We start from the raw sequence: 5956 nt of genomic DNA on the forward strand, positions 1-5956 counted from the left end.
CACAGGAGGCAGGGACAGGTTTGGGCAGCTCTGTGTCGTGTGCCATATATACATCCCTGAGCAAGCCGGAGCGGCTGGCAGCTGCGAGTACAGCCCCGCGTCCAGCCTGCGCAGTGCGCACACCGGCATCACTTACAGGAGATCTCACCACTCCAATTACATCTGGTACCCTATGGGCGAAGCCCCAAAATCAACCCTGCTTCTGCAAACCCCGCTGCCACCTCTTGCCAGGGACACGGTGCTCCGTGTTGAGCCCAAAAACACCGGCGAAGGGCTGCTCTGCCAGCAGCCTCTGCCCCGCGGAGCCCAACGCGTGGAGGAGCCGAAGCCGTCGGGGCACTGGGTGGCTCTGGGACCCAATCTACTTCCCCTGCCCGTGGGGCTGGGGCGTCCACAGGGCTCCTTGCGCAACTTGTCCTGCACAAATCCCATAGTGGGGCTGGCAGGGGCCCAGGCCCCTCCTGCGGCTGGGAGGAAGGAGCAGCCAGTTGCTGCCAACAGCTGCGCTTCCTGGAAACGAAGAAGACAGAAGGTCAGGAGAGTTGAGGGATGGCGGCGGGGGGACCGAGGGGATGCTGCGGGAAGGGGAAGGATTGAGGCGCTGCAGGTTGCAAGGCGAGCAGCACACAGCCCAGCCCGCTCTGCAGTTCCACGTCAGGAAAACAAGCTCTTTGGCTTTGCACAGCAGCACCCTGTTCTTCGTTAAGCTCTCTGCTTGCATCCTGACCTGATGAGCCCCTTGCCAGCCTGCGCACTCTGCCTGCCGGCATGGCCCCTTCCCGGCTCTCCCCCACCGGCGCAGCTCTGCAGGCTGCAACGCCGTGCTGTGGGAACAGCCATTTCAGGGAAATACCACTTTTTCTGCCATCAGCTCAGCAGCCAAGCTCCTTGCCTTGCCTGTGGTGTAAAACCTGGGTGGAAGCAGGATGGTGAGAGAAGAGAGGAGGGGACCTGGGGTAAAGTGCTTGGTAGTGAGAGGGCAGGGTGCACCACAGTGTGCAGCACTGCGCCCTGGGCTCCCCACGTCATCCTTCCCACCACAGGGCTGCCAGGGTGAAGGAGACGCTCTCGGGTTTCTGTCTCTAACCAAGCCAATGTTGCATTGCCCAATGTCACCCTTCTCACATCCTTTCCCCGTTGCACGTGCCTGGGCTGTAGCAGCAGATCCTGGCCCTGCAGGCTGGAGGAGCTCCCCTGCTTCCCTTTCAAAGAAAGATTGAAAAGACCCTGCGGGGCCAGCACAGCCTGTCATGGCTCGGCCAGTGGGGACATTGCTATGGTGCAAACCCAAGAAAGAAAAGAGGACAGAGCCCGTGGCCTCATCTGGAGCTGGCAGCCCAGCATGGCGGATGCCAGCCTGCATCACGTCAGGCTGCCTGCCAACGTCGCCCTTTGCTGTCCCTGCTCTTCATGGGGCAGGGGGGCAGGGACCGTGTCCCTGCTTGCACCCCTCGCCTGAGGGGGAGCCGTGGGCAGGTGGGTCGGTGCAGCAGGCACTGGCAGGCAGGTGAGGGGTGCTGGGATGGGAATCCCCGCTGGAGGAGCAGGGTGCTTGGCATGGTGGGGGCTGGCTCCGGGCACCCCACTGGGGTTTGCTCTGCCCTCACGCAGGCGGCTGAGTCGCAGGCTGGGTGAGAGGCGGCTGCAGGAGGCCCCTTAGCCAACCCTCATATCCATACAATTCAGGGAAGGCGGCTTTGTCCCCGGCAGCTCCCAGCTGGACACAAGCTGTTGCCGGTCCCCTCTGCCCTGCCCTGGATGGCTCCAGGGTGGCGCACCACTGCAGCTGGCCAAGTGGCAGCACAGGACCCTCGGTGCCCTGCACCGAGGATGGACCCATGTGCAGGATGGACAGACACCCAGCCCCACTATGGCATCACCATAGAAACAGCTTAAAACCAGTTTCATTAGTGTCCAGTTACACAAACTTGACCCACCACTATCAGAAACGGCGAAGGCACGGCTCCTTGGCCACACACAGCAGCCGCTGTCCCTGGGGCAGTGGGCACCATGGAGCTGCAAGGGGACAGGGTCCCTCTGCCCTCTTGCACTGGGAGCTACTGTGTCCCCAGCAAGGCTTGCGGCAGTGGGACGTGCCCTATGCCTTGCTGGGGCCCAAGCACTTTACGGCCCCAGGGCCATGGGGTGAGCAAGGTACACGGCTCTCCCTTGGGCAGGGGTCACTCTGCTGCTGCCCTGCAGGGATGCTGCTGCCTGGCCACAAGGAAATATTTTGCTCTTGCTCCATAAAAGCCATTTGTGCGTCCCTCCCTGCTGGCAGGGACCCAGCCCAAGGGAGGAAGTCCAGCGGCTACTCAAGAGGCAGCAGCACAGGATGGGGACAGTGCGGGGACGGAGGTGTCCTCTCCTCCAGGGGGGCCATGGGCTGTCCCTTGCCTCTTCTTGCTCCTGCCCTGCCTAGCCCCAATGCCAGGGAGGCCACCTACCAAAATAACCTGGCAGGTCCACAGATGCCCGCTCAGCCCCCCACCCCAGTCCTCAGTGCCTCGCCATCAAAGCGGAACTCATTTCACCAGAGAAGCCGGCGCCGGCCGCAGGAATGTGTTTCATCTCCGGCCAGCTGACCCGTGGCAATTCCCAGCAGCCACCCGTTTTGGGCTAGAAGTGACCTATTTACGTAAGGCGAGCTCCCTGTGAGCTCATGGCCGGCGCAGCATCACGCAGAGGAGGTGGGGGGAAGCAGGGCTGCGGGTGCCAGAGCCCAGCCAGGCTGGACCACACGCTGCCGCTCACCCAGCCCCTGCAAAGCCCCCGGTGCAGGGTCAGGCCCGGCACGTGGCAGCCACCCTGGGCGATGGCCTTGCCGGGACCGGGCTGGCAGGAAAAGGTGGGTCCTCTCTGAGCATCAGGAAGCGGCCAGGGAGGAGACCAGACACAGGGGAGCCGTGAGGGGACGTGAGGAACAGGGACGTGCGCTCAGCATCGTCCTCCACGGAGCAGAGGCTGCAGCGACCAGCACCGTGGAGGTGCCGCTGCCGGGGCTCAGTGCTCCCCAGGGCGGAGCAGGGAGCCAGCCCAGCTGCCCCTTCCCAGTGCTCCTGCCGGCACAGCTTACTGCCCAGGGAGGACCAGAGCTGTGTGGAGCCATGGTCAGAGCACACGCAGCAAGGGCAGGATTCGTCCCCGGAGGGGAAAGCACTTTCTTGCAGAGGCAGAAGCCCCAGTTCCCATGGCACGCACGCCCCGGAGCCTGCTGGAGTGTTCTCTCGCAGGGGCATGGAGGCTGGGCTGCTTCATCACCACCCCGCTGCCAGCCCCAGCCAGGAGGGACGTCTCCAGAGCATCTGCCTCCAAGGTCAGCCTGGCACCGCCAGCCAGCAGCGGCCCGGCACCAATGGTGGAAAAACAGGAACAGAAAAGCCCTCAGGTCTCTTCCTCAGCCTGGCTGCTGCTCTCCGTTATTCCATCACGCCATCCTTCGCCGTGCCCTGACAGGCGGGTGACCCCCAGCCCCCTCGGCAACCACCCATGCCCTCCCCAAACCCCTAACCTGCTGGTCCCAGTCCTGTCCTCCGAGAAGCCCAGGCGCAGGGGTGATGGGTGGTGTGGGCGCTCGCAGGCAGGGGCCACGGGAGCCCCGCTCCCACCCCAGCGTGTCCCAGGCTGGCAGTTACGCAATTGCCTTTCCACAAACACAAGGAACTGCTCCGAGGGATTTGTGCAGAACAGCGTGGAAGGAAAACAAACCTGCTCCTGAACTTTGCAAGATAATATGTTATTCAGAGGGACTTGCCCTCTGGGTCTCCCCCTCTTTAACCCTTGAGGACATGATCTGGGCCAGGATGCCTGCGGTTTAGAACGTGCAGGTGAGGGAGATTTTTCCTCCTGACATTTTGCTCTTGCAGCTTTTTCAAAAAGGTCATCTCTGTCCCTGCTCCCCCCCCCCCTCACACTGCTGCAGGCCCAGAAAGCTCCCAACCACCTTGTTGTTGCTTTACAGTGCTGGCACAGCCTCCGTTAATCCTCAGACAATATTGGCAAAAGGATTTTAGCAGCGCAGGCCAGGGCCCTCAGGGGCAGGGGCCACATTTGTCCCCCTGCTTTCCTACAGCAGCTGCAATTCCACCTGGGGTTTTATTATTATATCTGCACCCCCAAGTACTCCAGGTCTGGCTGCTGGCACCATACTGGTCTGAGACCAGGTCTAGACCCAAGCTTACACCACTGGCAACATTAGCGAGAAGGCAGCTCCCTGCCTGTACCCAGGGCCCTGTCTGCAGGCAGCAAAACAAAGAGGACTTGTTCTGGAGGCAGCTTGCATCAGAGCAAATGCAATTGTTCTCATCGGATTTTATGAATTCCCTTCAGAGTTCCGACGTAACACAAGTACATTAGAGGACTTTATCCCTGCTAATTTCAGACTACAAAGTCAAACCATGTATCAGATGAATCTGCACAGGCAGGCTTATTCATACGCAGCACCAGTGATGGGCAACCATAGCGCCTGCCAAGAGGCTTGTCATTAGCTCATTAGCAGAGGACATCGCATTCTAAGCAGGAGAACTGTAAATGGAAACATCACCTTGCAGCCACAGACCCTCTCCCTGTGCCAGGCACTCTGACTCACACCTACGGCACATCTCAGGGACAGCAGACATTTTGCAATTGAAAGTGCCAAAAATAAATAGTCCCATCCTCCTCCAGAAAGCTTTTTTACAGCCAGTGCCAGGAGCACCTCAGGGGTAGCTCATGGGGCTCTCATCAGCTGCATCCAGCACCAGAGACTCATGAAGCAGCAACAAATGGCAAGTTAGGGATGGACAAACCTACCTCAGGGGGAAATCCCCCACATGCAGGCATAATATAGCAAAGTGACTGCAAGATGTAAAAATACCTGTTTAATACTGACATCAGTTTGTGCCTGAACACTATGGAACAAACAAAAAAAGCAACCACAAACTAATGTTGTAAGAGCAAAGGTAAAAAACCTCTTCAAAAAGTACAAAAGAGCACAGGACGACCATCAGAGAGACTTTGATCAGGAGAACTTGATAGCAACAGCCAGGGTATATGAAACCAAAGCTGCAGGGCTATAGCCCATTGAAGAGGGTGACCTTCCACCAGCAAATCTGCAGCCTTCCTCTCATATCCCACCTCTAACCTCCTAGGCACACCTGCGGGAAGGCAAAGGATGGGCCAGGGAGGTGATCCTGGCATCACCCGCCTCCCCAAACTCTTAATTTCTACATAAGCTTGCTGCTTTATCCCAGGCAACATCCCCACGCTTACCTCAGCACTTCCACACCCAGTTTTCTTCTGCACTATCACAATGACTTCCAAGCTTCACAAGGGCAGAAGTCATTTATCTAAAAATGGTTAGATAAATCCTTCAATTATTCACTGTCCTCTCACTTTCTGACACTTCTCTCCTGTATATTTGTCCCAAGTAAGATTTTAAGCTGCTTAGGATACCTTTCAGGCTCTGAAGCTCTCCGCTAGTCGCTGCCATTGCAGCTAATCCTGTAGGAGTTTTACGCATGTTTTGGCTCAGCTTAGATTAAAAAACGTCAATAGCTCTCTAGAAATGGGTTACACAGCATGAGATCTAATTTATAAGATCCTGAAACAGGAGATAGGTTGTTAGAGATTTTAAGAGACAAGTCTTCACTTATCAGATCATATCATTCTGGATGGAAGGGACCTCTGGAGGTCTCCCGTCCAACCTTCTGACATTTGGTCCCTCTGAGCCATCTTTTCCCCCATCTCTGCAGGCCCTGTTGCTTCAGCCTCTCCTCAAAGGGCAGGTGCTCCAGCTTGGTGGCTGTTGGACTTGCTCATTGCTCTTGACAGGAGGCCCAGAACAGATGTGCTATTCCACACGCAGTCTCACAAGACAGGTAAGCCTTGCTTGTTTATACACTGCTTTTGCATTACACCACCAGAAAGATCTGAGCTTCATCTCTTCCTCAGTCACCAGCAACAACAGAAGCATGGC

The sequence above is a fragment of the Haliaeetus leucocephalus genome, unplaced genomic scaffold, assembly GCF_000737465.1.
Source record: "Haliaeetus leucocephalus isolate CR32 unplaced genomic scaffold, Haliaeetus_leucocephalus-4.0 Scaffold2, whole genome shotgun sequence".
NCBI lineage: Eukaryota > Metazoa > Chordata > Aves > Accipitriformes > Accipitridae > Haliaeetus > Haliaeetus leucocephalus.